This window comes from Aegilops tauschii, chromosome 6 (genome assembly GCF_002575655.3).
Source record: "Aegilops tauschii subsp. strangulata cultivar AL8/78 chromosome 6, Aet v6.0, whole genome shotgun sequence".
NCBI classification, from domain to species: Eukaryota; Viridiplantae; Streptophyta; class Magnoliopsida; order Poales; family Poaceae; genus Aegilops; species Aegilops tauschii.
This window is the reverse complement of record NC_053040.3, coordinates 155,261,728-155,276,106: the sequence shown is the minus strand read 5'-3', so window position 1 is coordinate 155,276,106 and position 14,379 is coordinate 155,261,728.

The following is a 14,379-nucleotide window of genomic DNA, read 5'->3' as shown; positions in this document are numbered from 1 at the left end:
CCGAAACTTTTCGGTGTCCGAAACTTTTTCGGTGATTTTCTCTCAGACTCCCTGTCTAGTATTCAGCAGATAGATGACCCTTAAGCGTGTGACCCTATAGGTTCGGTGAAGTATAGACATGACCCGGAACCCCTTCCGATCAATGATCAACATCGGAGCCGTGGACACCCATATTGACCCCTATACCCACACGAATAAATATTCGAGTGAACCTCCAGTTGCCGTGTGCTATTCCTGTTGCTTCGCGATATGTTACAAATACCCGAGGTGAGACATGTTGGCATTCCCGTGGATCAACAACTTGTCCACTATGCTAGTTACCTCGTTACCGGTTTTGTTCTCTTTTCTCGTTTCTTGTTCCGGCATCCCCGTGATCAAATCACAAAGTGTCTGGCCAGACGATGATGGACACCGTAACACCGAGAGGGCCCGAGTATATCTCTCCATCGTCGGAGGAGCAAATCCCAATCTCGAGCTATCAAGTTACTTAACATACTTTCCCATGAACCCGTAAGCCGCCGTAATAGTCATCCAGTTACGGATGACATTTAACAAACCCCAAAGTTCATGAAGCAAGCATGAAGAAACTCGATACTCTCATGGTCTAAGGAATTATGCAAACATTAACTATCTCTGTGTTATAAACCATTAACTTGTGATGAATGAATCTCTTAGCATAACATCAAACCGGGTCGATTCAACACAAATGTTCTCTTAACATTGTGCCCTCAAAATTGCTGGCATAGACATGCCCATGATCAGGAAAACAGAACCATCATGCAACACTAGAGCTAGTCTTAGAGGCCAGACTAGGAATACTTCTTACCGTTTATTATTCCACACGTGCATATGAGTCTTCCTCCGAGCCTCGTGGATATTGCAGACTCGAGAATCATTGCAGTTATAGCATGGAACATAAACATAATTATGAACTCAGAGATAAATAATATCATTTATTATTGCCTCTAGGGCATATCTCCTACAAAGGCTTCATGGGTTGCGGTCGAGGTCTCCGTCGCGGGCAGCGCAGCCCTGGCCCGCGGCTGGCAGACGTTTGCCCGCGCGTGCGGCCTTGGCCGGCGGTGCACCCTTCACTTTAAGTACGACAGCAACGCGGCCCTCTACGTGAGGGTGTTCGGGGAGGGTGGTCGTCGCATCGGATGCTGCCCTGAGGACAACGACGGTGGCGAGGTACTCGGCCTTGGCGATGGTCGCGATGAGGATGAGGGCGAGCTCGTCCTCAGCTCGTCCAGCTATGGCGGCTCTTCTTCCGGCGACAGCTCCAGCATGACCAGCTGCCGCACCCGCTTTGAGGGCGGCAGCGGGTCGTCTCGTCGCCGCGCCCCGGTGAAGCAAGAGGAGGGGTCTGGCTGAGCTCAAGAGAGCGCCATGGGTCCATCCTCGCAAGCTGCTGCGGGAGCGCGCGCCACTTTTGTTTTGTTCTTCCTTTTCTTCTTGTACTAAGAGAGAGACAAGTATGGGGCCCCATAGGGGCGTGCAACGAACCATGATTTCCAAGTTGCTATGCTATGTTTATTGTTCCTGTGTTGTGTTGCAGCATCAACGTTTTATGTAGGCGCGTAGAAATAACTTAGCTTGACGCGCTTGAAGTAGTTTCCGCCTCATGAGGCGCGCATTTCCCAGTACTTGGCGAGGCCTCCTTGGCTTGGCTTGGGGGCATCTAGGAACTACAGAAATTTGTTAGGAAACTCTTGTTCTTCCGAGCCCTGATCGCAGGCGCCACTGGCCACGACCCAGCGCTTCGCATCGCGGTACCCGAGGGGCATGGATTGAGAGAGGTGCGCCAGCTTGCGAGCTCGAACGAGGGTGCCTCGCAAAAAATAGGAAAACGGTCACGAGGGCACCTGTCCAGCCCCCTCATGAGGCATGTGAGAGAGAGTACAGGTCAAAACAAGGAACCGAAGGCAGAAATGGAGGCAATAGGCGATGGAACCAAGCCAACAAGGAACACCAGAAAGCAAATTTTCATTAAAGAGGGGCAAGCCAACTACGGAAAGCAAATGAAAAGCCGCGTCTGGCACCTAGTCTAGTTTTCTTGTCTTCTCACCTGCGCGGAGCTAAGTGCTGCCACTAGGACATGGGAGGGAGCCCCCGAGGCCCGAGGGCGGCACTCCTGAGACTCCGGGGCGTGTATAGCCCCACTCATTATTACATGAGAGTGTCACGAGCGGAGACCTTCACAGGCACTGGGCCTTGCTTCACAGGCGCTGGGCCTTTCTTCATGGGTAGAACTTCCAGAGGTGCTGGATGTTCCAGGCGTTCTGGATAGGGACCCCGTCCTGCGTCTCCAGGCGCACGGCGCCAGGCCTGGAGATGTGGGCGACCCTAAACGGGCCCTCCCACATGGGTGAAAGCTTATGAAGCCCTTCCCTGGAGAGCACCCGCCTTAGGACGAGGTCACCCACCGCGAGCGTCCTGGAGCGGACGCTGCGATAGTGATACCGCCGCAGCGCCTGCTGGTATCTTGCCGCCCGGAGCGTGGCTTCACGGCGGCGTTCCTCCCCCAGCACGAGGTCCATCCATCCCCCGCATGGTTTCCTGTTGTGCCTCATCGAACGCCAAGACCCGCGCGGAGCGATGCTTGGCCTCATGAGGGAGAACCGCTTCTGCTCCGTAGAAGAGGAAGAACGGGGTCTCGCCTGTTGGCTTGGTGGCGGTGGTGCGGATGGACCACGGCACAGACTGGAGCTCATCGTGCCAGCCCCTGCCGCAGGCCTCGAGCTTCTTCTTGAAGGTCCTGGTCTTGAGGCCTCTCAGGACCTCCACGTTGGCGCGTTCGGCCTGACCATTGCTCCTGAGGTGTGCCACCGAAGCATAGCAGATCTGCGTTCCAATGTTAGCACAATATGTCTTGAAGAGATTGCTAGTGACCTGCAAGCCGTTGTAGGTGATGATGTGGTTGGGGACCCCAAACCGGCTCGCGAGACCCTTGATGAACTTGACCGCGGATCCGGTCGGGATGGGGCGGACGGCTTCTACCTCCGCCCACTTGGTGAACTTGTCGATGACGACGTAGAGGTAGCGGTAGCCCCCAGGCGCTCGAGGGAACGGGCCCAAGATATCCAGCCCCCAGACTACAAATGGCCACGAGAGCGGGATGGTCTGGAGGCCCTGAGTTGGCTGATGGATCTGCTTGGCGTGGAATTGATAGGCCTCGCAGGACTTCACCAGCTCAGTCACATCGTTGAGCGCCGTAGGCCAGTAGAACCCGCTGCGGAATGCCTTGCCGACGAGGGTTCGTGACGACGAGTGGTGCCCGCAGTCTCCGCCGTGTATGTCAGCTAGCAGCTCCTTCCCCTGTTACCTGGAGATACAACTCAGGGAAACATCATTCGGCCGCTTCCTGTATAACTCATCATCCTGGATGCAGTACGCCGTGGCCTGTCAGGCCACACGCTCCGCGTTCTCCTCCTTCTCCGGCAGCGTCCCTTGCGTCAGGTATTCCTTGAACTCCTTGGTCCAACACCCTTCCTGAGGCTCGAGCGCCAAGAGTAGGCGCGCTCCCGAGGTCGGGCCGCAGGTCGGGGTTCCCGAAGCGGGCGGCTGGGGGAGCTCCTCCCGAGGCGGCGTCGGCCTCGCAAGCGGAGGTGCTGCCGACGTCTTGAAGAGCCGCTCCTCGAAGACACCGGGATCCTGGGGTAGTCACTTGGATGCTCTCTTGGCGATGTCGTCGGCCTCCTTGTTGGTGCCACGAGGCACGTGCTGCAATTCTAGGCCCGAGAACTGCTTTTCCATTTTGCGTACCTCCGCGAGGTATGCCTCCATGTGCTCGTCCCTCGGCTCGTATACCTTGTTGGAGAAGTTGACGAGAAGCTGCGAGTCGCCCCTGATGGTGAGGCGCTTCACCCCCAGGGCCACCGCAGCCTTGAGGCCAGCTATGAGGCCCTCGTACTCCTCTATGTTGTTGGAGACCTTCTCGCCCTGCTGGAAGCAGAGCTGCATGGCGTAGTAGAGCTTGTCCTGAGTGGGTGAGATGAGCACTGCTCCAGCCCCCGCGCCCTGGCGCGCGAATGCGCCATCGAAGTACATAACCCAGCCGTCTGGCGCTTCACTTCCCGGCAAGAGGGATCGATCCTCGCCTGCCTCAAGCTCCGGGGCGTCCGTCCATTTTGCCACGAAGTCGGTGAGCGCGGCTCCCTTGATGACCCTGGTTGTGCTGAACTCCAGCTGGAATGCCTGCAGCTCGATTTTCCACTCGGCGACTCTTCCAGCAGCGTCGGGGCTCCTAAGCACCCTCTCCAGTGGGTAGGCCGACACGACCTTGATTGGGTGGCCTTGAAAGTAGTGTCGTAGCTTACGCGAGGACACCAAAAGCGCGAGCAAGAGCTTCTGAGGCATGGGGTATCGTGCCCTTGCATCCCGTAGTATCGTGCTAACGAAATATACTGGGTGCTCGACGAGGGTTGGCGCGTCGACGGGGCCTACGTCTGTCGGAGGTTGAGGCACCTCCTGAGGCGATGAAACTTCCGGAGCCTGGTCACCCATTGGGGCCCCTCCAGGCCCAAGGGCGCCGTCTTGTTGAGCCTAGTCATCCGTTGGCGTTGCCGCAGCCCCCGCGGCACCCTACGGGTCTTGCGTCGCCCCGGTCGGGGGCGTGGCTCGGCGCAACGCACCCTCGGCCTGGCGCTCTTCCCAAACCGCCACCAGAGCTGCGCTGGCTGAGTAAGGAGTGGCGGCAAGGTAAAGCACCAGGGGCTCGAGAGGGCGGGGCGCCACCATCATCGGAGGGCTGGTCAGGTATCTCTTGAGGTCTTGACACGCTTGGTCAACCTCCTGGATCCACTCAAATGGTCCCTTCTTCTTCATCAGCTTGAAGAATGGCAGGGTGCGCTCTCCCAGCTTGGAGATGAAGCGTCCCAGCGAAGTCACGCAGCCGGCAAGCTTCTGCATCTCCTTGAGTGTTTGTGGTGGGCTCATGTCTTTGATCGCCTTGACCTTCTCCGGGTTGGCCTCGATCCCCCTGTGGGACACGGGGAAGCCCAGCAGCTTGCCGGAAGGGACACCAAACACGCACTTCTCCGGGTTGAGCCGCAACTCCACCTGGCGCAGGCTCGCAAAGGTCTCCTCCAGGTCCTGAATCAAGGTCCTCACCTCCCGAGATTTTACCACAATGTCGTCGACGTAGGCTTCAGTGTTTCTCCCGAGCTGCTGGCCCAGGGCGATATGCATCAGCCATTGGAAGGTCGCGCCTGCATTGCACAGCCCGAACGGCATGCAAGTGTAGCAGTACACCCAGCACGGGGTCAGGAAGGCCGTCTTCTCCACATCCTCTACCGCCATCTTGATCTGGTGGTAGCCTGAAAACGCATCCAGGACGCACAGGAGGTCGCACTCAGCGTGGAGTCGACGATCTGGTCGATGCGTGGGAGCGGGAACGGATCTTGGGGCCAGGCCTTGTTGAGGTTGGTGAAGTCAACACACATGCGCTCCTTCCCGCCTTTCTTTGGCACAACGACGGGGTTCGCCAGGCACTCGGGGTACCGAACCTCGTGAATGACACATGTTGCCTCCAGCTTGCGGGTTTCCTAGACGATGAAGGACTGCTTCTCTGTGGACTGTCGCCGCGCCTTCTGCTTCACAGGGCGCACATTGGGGCACACCCTCAAGTGATGCTCGATTACCCCTCTTGGGACCCCTACCAGCTATTTGGGCTCCCAGGCAAATACTTCCTTGCTTGCGCGCAAGAACTTCACCAATCCCTCCTCTTGATCCGTGTCGAGGTTGGTACCGATGGTGAAGGTGGCTCCAGAGGACCCATCTTCCTCGACCGGCACCTGCTTGGTTTCTACCCGATCTTGAGTGAACAACTGCTTCTTCTTGGCTAGTGCGGCCTCCTTAACCCCAGAGACGACCTCGTCGGCCGGTCGCGCTGCCGCGGCAGTTTTGAGGGCAAGCTTGAGCACTACCAGAGCTTCCTTGGTATCTCCAACTACGGTGAGGACGTCCTTGCTCCCGGGCATCTTCATGAGGTTGTAGGCCGGATGGGTTGCTGCCATAAACTGAGCCAGAGCCGGGTACCCGACAATGGCATTGTACGGGAGGCCAATACGGGCGATGTCAAAGTCGACCAGCTCAGTGCGATAGTTGTCGCGGGTGCCGAAGGTCACGGGAAGACGGATCTGCCCCAGGGGGCTGGAGGAGCCGCCGCCGACCCCGAAGAAGGGCTTGCTGGGGCCGAGCCGCTCGAGCGGTACGTGAAGGAGGCTAAAAGCCTCCACAGAGAGCATGTTGAGGCCGGCGCCACCGTCGATGAGGGTCTTGGTGACAGCGACGCTGCAAATGGTGGGCGTGCAAAGCAATGGGAGCATGCCCGAGCCGACAGTGGTGAAAGGGTGATCCCCCGCGTCGAAGGTCAGGTCGGCCTTAGGCGTCGCCCAACCCGGGGGAGCCCCCTGCCGCGCGGAGCTGGCGCCGATCTAGCGGAAGAATGGCTTGGTGTGACGGTCTGAGGGTGGCGCTTGCGAGCCGCCGAGGAGGGCCGCGACAGCGAGGGGCGCCGGTGCCGTGAAGCGCGCGGCGAAGAGGCTGTGCAGCTCCTACCAAGATGCCACCGTGGATTCTCGGAGGTTGAGCAACCAGGCGCGCGGTGCACCAGCGTGAGCCATGGGGAGCCAGTCAGCCATGACCTTGTCGTCGCCCCCAGCCTTTAGGACAGCCTCTTCATACGCCAGCAAGAAGGCCGACGAGTCCGCCGCGCCATCGTAGCACGGTAGCATCTCTGGCTTAAACTTGGGCCGCCACTGCACCCGCCGCAAGGCGGGGGTTAAGGCTCGGAGCCCCTGGCCCCGCCACGGGCATCTGTCGTCGCAGCCGAAAGAGCAGCGCCGGCCATGGGGGTGAAGCGCGGCGGTGGCGAAGCGTAGATCGACGGAAGGAAGGCTTTGGCGCACCCCTACCTGGCGCGCCAAATGTCGGATTTCGGGTTCCGGCAAAACCCTCAAGGTTCGAACACTGGGGTGCGCACGAAGATCTCTCCTCCCTCTAGCTCACTCTTGTCGCGATCGCAAGGCCTCGCTCGACGAACCCAAAGAACAAAGGGACACAAGATTTATACTGGTTCGGGCCACCGATGTGGTGTAATACCCTACTCCAGTGTGGTGTGGTGGATTGCCTCTTGGGCTGAGGATGAACAGTTACAAAGGAAGAACAGCCTCCTGAGGAGAGGTGATCTTGTGTTTGGTGAGCTTGTGTGTGGCTATGGACGGAATGGCTCCGATCCAAGATCAGATGCCTCCTACGGTGGTGGCTAGTCCTATTTATAGAGGCCCTGGTCCTCTTCCCAAATATTGAGCGGGAAGGGATGCCACAATGGCCAAATTCAAAGGGACACAACTAGTACAAGTTATCCTGACTAAAGGTGGTCTTAGCCTGCCAAAGGCTCTGGTGGTGACGCCATTTTTGGCTCCACGGTGACCTCCGTCCTGCCGTCCTGCTGGTCTTGGTCTCGTTGCACCAATATGGCAAGCTTTGCCTGATGCCTCGGGACTCCTCGCCCGTGCTTGCCTCTTTAGCACCAAAGAGGAAACAAGGACACTGCACGCTGGCACCCGCCTGGCCTTGGTCGTCATGGCTTGCGTCACAGGAACCTCGCGAGGTGCCCCTTGCCTTGATCTCTCCGCCCCTCATGAGCCGGCCTGGTGAGGCCGCCCCCGAGGAGGTCTTGCGTCGTCCGCCTCGCGAGGGTCTTAAGTGTTTGCTGGTGAAGATGGGTCGTACGGGGCCGCTGGTGGAGCCATGCCATGGGCCGCAGGCAGGCAAGTCTGGGGACCCCCGTTCCCAGGACGCCGACATGGACCCAAGTACAAGCGTTGTGCCAGCATATGTAGCCCCCGTTGTGGGATGAGCAGGAGGCCGTTCAGCAACACGGGAGGCCGCGGAGGGCAAAAACATCAGGCAAGCAGGTGATAACCTATGTAATCTCATAGAAAGAGGCAAACCAACTCTAATAGGTGCGAAAAACGATACATGCCATAGGGACAGACCCACGCGGCCTGGGGATGATGCAGCCCCAGGGGCGCCCCCATCTGAGTAGATCAAAGACATCAAAGGATACACGCCGCAAGGACAAGCCCATGCGATCTGGGGATAATGCAGCCCGAGGGGAGCCCCCAACTGAATAAACCGGAAAATGTCACCTGGCACCATGCTGGAGAGATGTCGGAGTAGCTAAAGACGCGTGCTGAAGAAGTCACTCCTCACGAGCCACCTGGGTCTTGAACCTCAGGGGGCTCTGGAGGCTCATGGGGCTCGTGAAGAACCGTCGCCATCTCTGCCAGGACCGCCTAGTGCCTGGCCTCTTGAGCCACCATGACACTCCGCAGGTGGCGTTGGAATGTAACAGCCGCGTTCGGCAAGACAAAAGGCATGCGAACGTAGCTGTGAGGGGGGCTCTCACACCGGCCGACACGGGACGGCTAGTAGAGCCGCTGAGAAGCGGTCATGTTGAGCCCTGGGATGTTGACGTAGACGCGTAGCTCGCTGTCCTCGCCAGGACAAGGAGCCGCGCCGGGTGGCGGGCGACGGTCACCGCGCATGGCTCTTGTCTCTTGAAGCTCCTCGGTTACCTTGATGATGAACTCCTGAGCACTTGGCATCCCGTGCCTTGTGCCCTCCTGGCGGAAACGCGCTCTGAAGCACGCCTCCATGTGGTGCCCGAGCGTCTCCCTCGTGACATTGGCTAAGTCAGAGGCCCTCCAGAAGAGAGCCCCTGAGCCCAGCCTGAGGGGGGCGCCGGGCACGCCTTCCTATGCGAGGGAGGGAGGCGCCCCATCCGTGGGCGCAGGTCCTGAGGTAGTGCCACTGGACGCCCCGCTCCCCTGAGGATCCTGGTGGAGCAGCTGCTTCTTCTTCTTGGGGACAGCCTCAGGGGGGTAGATGGCGCCTTCGTCGTCGGGGTTCTCGATAGCCGTAGCCTGCTAGGCACGCTCGAGAGAGCACACCACGTCCTTCTCCTCGCAAGCGACCGTGATGACATCGCGGCTCCCTGGCATCTTGAGAACATTGTAACCATGATGAGTCACTGCCATGAACTTGGCCAGGGCCGGGTACCCAAGGATGGCGTTGTATGGAAGACGGATGTGGGCGACATCTAAGTCTATGAGCTCCGTGCGGTAGTTGTCGCGCTGGCCAAAGGTGACCGGGAGGCAGATCTACCCTATCGGGGTGGTGGAGCCGTCGATCACTCCTGAGAAGGGTTTGGTGGGCTGCAGCTGGTCATAGGGCACCTAGAGTCGGTCGAATGTCTTGATAGACAGAACATTGAGCCCCGCATCACCATCGATGAGGGTTTTGGTGATGAGGACGTTTTTGATGACGGGCGAGCAGACCATCGGGAGGGCACCGGCAGTTGCCGCGCACTTGAGCTGGTCAGACGAGCTGAAGGTGATGGTGCACTTGGACCACCTGAGCGGACGCGTAGCCTCTAGCTTGGGAAGGGCCGCATTCACCTCACTGGAAAACTTCTTGAAGATGCGATGAGAGGCTGGGGCCTGGGCGCCACCCAGGATACAGGCTATGGCACGAGGCTCCTGCAAGCCCCCAGCCCCCTCGTCCTGGTGGTGGTCGTCGTTCCTTCTTGGCGCTGGTGCCAGCGGAGGGAGGCCAGCGTTGGCCTGAGGATGATCCTCACAAGTCTAGTCCCTCCAGGGGCCCTCGCGAGGCTGGCCCTGCCAGCGTTCCTCACGAGGCTGATCGCGCCACTCCTAGTGGGGGCCGCGGTCGTCCCAGCGTCCTCCACTTTGGCCTCCTCCGCGGCCGTAGCCTCGATCATTGCACTCAGGGCGACGACCGAGGAGCCCATCGCGGATGGCCCTGAGCTCCTGACAGTCGCTGGTGTTGTGGTTGTGCATGTTGTGAAAGACGCAGAATGGACAACTGCTCTTGGATGACTCTCGGTGGTCCCAGCCGTGCTTCATCTCTGGTTCGGCCACGAGTACGACCGCCCCCTTGCGCTTCACGTCCTTGGCCTGGGCCTTCTTGTCCTCTGGGTCGGTCTTTGGGAGCTCAAGGAGGGAGAGGCGTCCTTCCTCAGCTCTCGTGCACTTGGTTGCCACGTTGAACATCTCCAGAGCCGTGCACAGGTCCTCATGTATGGCGAGCTCTTCCTTCATCTTGACATCACGGATGCCATCAGTGAATGCAGAGATGATGGCCTCGTCCGACACCTTGGGGATCTTGAGGCGAACGTTGTTGAAGCGCTGCATATAATTTTGCAAGGTCTCCCCTGGTTGCTACTTGATGCGCCGCAGGTCACCTGCAGCAGGCGGGCGGTCACGAGTGCCCTGGAAGTTGGCGATGAAAGGCTCGCGCATCTCGCCCCAGGAAGAGATCGATCCCACAGGCAGGTTCATGAGCCAAGAACGTGCCCCATCCTTGAGGGCCATGGGAAACCAGTTCACCATAACCTTCTCATCGTCGTTGGCTGCCTTGATGCTCAGCTCATAGAGCTGCAAGAACTCAGCAGGGTCGGGGGTACCATCGTAGCGTGGAGGCAGGTCGGGCTTGAACTTCCCCGGCTAGACGACGTTGCGTAGCTCTGGGGTGAAGGCGTGGCAGCCCGCCGTGGTCATGGGCGCTCGTCGTGGGTGCGGAGCTTGATCTTGGGGCTCGCGTGCCGCCACAACAGGTGGCGCGCGGTCCTGACGTGGCGGTGCTGGGAGCGCACGCGCCTCTGCTTGTGGTCGTTGGACCACCTAGCAGCTTTCTTCTTCACGCGCAGGTGCCCTACACGGTGGGTCATGCCTTGGGGCCTCGTGCCTTGGCTCGATGATGGCGTCTTGACGGGAAGGTAGAGGAGGCGCTCCGTTGCCTACGTCACCCACAGCTGGCGGCTAGCGAGGCAGCGGGAGAGATGGTGCAGGAGAGCCCCCAGCGGCGTTGACAAGCTCGGCGATGCGGTCTAGCCAATCTTCGTAGAGGTCATCAACGGGGCGATAGTGCAGGAGCTCATGCGCCATAAGCAATGTGGCTTGCACGTTCGCTGGGCCATGACAAGCATGGGACGACGAACCAGCCGGGGTCAGCGATTGGGTGGCGGTGCGCCCATCACGCCGCACAGAGGGGTGCAGCGACGAAGCTTGCTGCTCATGCCCCGCCGGGCCGGTGGTGGCGTTGGCGGCGGGTGACGGGGAACGACGGGGAGGCCCGCCAGTAGGCGCCGTCTGGGTGACGCGAGTGGCAAGGGCAGCCCGACGCTCGGCACGGGCTCGACGGGCGTCAGCCATGGGAGTGGTGGAGCGGTGGCAGATCGATCGGCGGAAGAGAGGCTCCGACGCACCCCTACCTGGTGCGCCAAATGTCAGATTCGGGGTTCCGCAGACCCTTGAGAGGTTCGAACTCTGGGGTGCATGCGAAGAACTCGTCCTCCCCAGCCCGCCCGCTTGCTAATCCCATGGCCTAGCACGACGAACCGACAAGAGACACAGCGGTTTACCCAGGTTCGGGCCACCTTGCGGTGTAAGACCCTACTCCTGCTTTGTGGTGGATTGGCCTCGAGGGGCTGTGGATGAACTAGTACAGTGGTAGAATAGCCTCAGGAGGTGAGGTGTTCTTGAGCTCGATGAGCTGGTGGCTTGGTCCGGGAGGAATGGATCTGATCCCTTCTATGGTGGTGGCTAGGTCCTATTTATAGTGACCTTGGTCCTCTTCCCAAATGTAGGCGGGAAGGGATCCCACAACGGCCAAATTCAAAGGGAGACAACAAGTACAAGTTATCCTAACAAAAGTAGTCTTCGCCTACAAAAGCATCTGGTAGTGACGCCGCGGTGGGCTCCGCGGTGACCTCCGTCCTGCCGTCCTGGAGGTCTTGGTCTTGTTGCACCGAAACAGAAACCTTTGCTTGATTCCTCCGGACCCTGCGCCTGCGCTTGCCTCCTTCGCACGAAAGAGGAAACTGGTACACTGCGCCCGCTAGCGCATGCCTGGCCTTGGTCGGCATGGCTCGTGTCATTTGAACCTCGCGAGGTGCACCTTGCATAGATATCTCCGCTCCTCGGGAGCCAGCCTGGTGAGGCTGCCCCCAGGGAGGTCTTGGTGTCATCGGCCTCGCGAGGGTCTTGGGTTGTTGTTGGTGAAGTTGGGTCGTACCGGGCCGCCGATGGGGCCACGCCATGGGCCGTAGGCAGGCAAGTCTGGGTACCCCCGTTCCCAGAACGCCGACAAATTTTATATGTGTTTGATATTCTTTTTTTTATGGAAAGGACAGTAGGAGAGGCTCCTACTGTGTTTTCATATATAATGAAGTTACTTTACACAGTTACATCATAATTACAAGGAGCTCGACCCCACCACACAGGGGGTTGTGGGTATGGTCAGAGGTGAAAGTAAAGATACAGGCCAAGTATGTATATGAAGAAGCTACTTATGTGTCAAAGATCAGCTATGAAGGAAGTTATGAGGACAGAGTGAGCCCTCTTGGTTCTGTGCTGTAGTAGGCCAAAATCTTCCTTGAACCTCCGAAGCCAGGAGTTGATGGTAGGGTGCACCCTTCTAAAATGCTTGTTGTTTCTTTCCTTCCATAAGCTCCAAGCTGCCACGAGGAAAATATCAAGGAATAGAGGGCCGCTCCAGGAGTCCTTGGTGGTTTGCAATACGTGCAGACGGCAGTCAAATCTCGGCCAGATGATCCCAAGTTGACGCCAATAGGCTTGACTGGAAGGACACGTAAAATCATATGATCCACCGTCTCTTCATCTGGCCCCCCACAAAGGAGGCAATTGTGATCATCACCGATGTCATAGTGGCGTCATTTCAGCATGTTACGTGTGTTGAGCCTGTCATGAAATAAAAGCCAGCCGAAGACCTTAATCCTCACGATGCAATGTGAACACCATAGACATTTGAAGATGGGGTGGGCATGCGCGTCTCTGAAGAAATACTGATAGAGGAGAAGGTGTCCCGATGTTTCGATGAGATAGCAATCGTTTTCTGTGGGAGTCAACTTTGACGATCCGACTATGAACGTGCGAAGACGTCGCGCCTTAGCAATCGCTAAACCAACTTCCGAGGGGTTATTGACCACGCCGGAGAACGATCAACCTGACCACGAAGGTCTATTTCCTGTGAGCAAACGAAGAACAAGCAAGAAACTGAGATTGCAATCTGGATATTGCGAATAAAAGAGGAAAGCTTTATTAATGAAGATGGGATTCTGTGACGCCATTGTCTGGTTGTTGAACACAAACAAAGTACGCAAAGTTGCAGCTATGGCGAACTTTTTAATCTAAACAAAACCCAAAGTCTAAACGATTCCCTAGGGGTTGTATATATGGAGGAAGAGGGGGGAATTTCGTGGCCCTTGGAGGAGGGGTCCGAAACCCACCCTAACTCTTGTTTCCCCACACATACGGACTCTAAAAACAGCCATATTGAAGTATTTCAAAATTACATGGGCCTGGCCCAAAAATAAGGTGACGCAGCACCTAGAATAGCCTCTGGACGAAAATTATGAAGTGGCATCTTGTATATTTCGTCCAAGGCTTCATGCACTCATTATGGTGGCTTCAAAGTCCTGAAATCATCACTTGAAACTCTGTTCTTGTCTCCCTTGCGCATGCCATCAACTCCATGCTTGTTCTTCCTCCAATGTTCATCCTTCTCCAAGCTAGGCCCTTCATTTGTAAGCAAAACAAATGTATCCAATTTAGGCAGCATCATATTCTCATGAACATTAGAATCATTACCAAGAAACGAAAGTACCTGGTAATTTAATTGGCGTGCGCGAGCTCTAGTAATCGGTCTAGTATGTATAGTAGCATGGGTTGTGGGTGTAACAATGGTATTGATGTCCTCATCATCCTCCCTTCTTGAAATGAAGTCGTCCTCGATGGAACCTCATCTTCCTCACCCAAATAAGGCTTCAAATCTGCAATGTTAAAAGTGGGACTAACCCCAAAATCTGCAGGCAGCTCAAGTTTGTATGCATTATCATTTATTTTCTCTAACACCTTAAAAGGACCATCAGCACATGGCATTAGCTTTGATTGGCGCAAATTAAGAAACCTATCCTTACGCAAATGTAACCAAACAAGATCTCCAGGTGCAAAGACAACATGTTTTCTACCCTTATCTCCAGCAAGTTTATATTTAGCATTCATACGCTCAATGTTTTCCTTAGTTAACTCATGCATTTTTAAGATCAATTTAGCATGTTGTTTAGCATCAAAATTAACCTTCTCCGAAGATGGAAGAGGCAACAAATCAATGGGTGCACGAGGTAGGAAACCATACACAATTTCAAAAGGGCACATCTTAGTAGTAGAATGCAACGAACGATTATAAGCAAATTCAACATGAGGCAAGCATTCTTCCCACATTTTCTTATTATTCTTCAAAACAGCCCTAAGCATAGTAGACAATGTT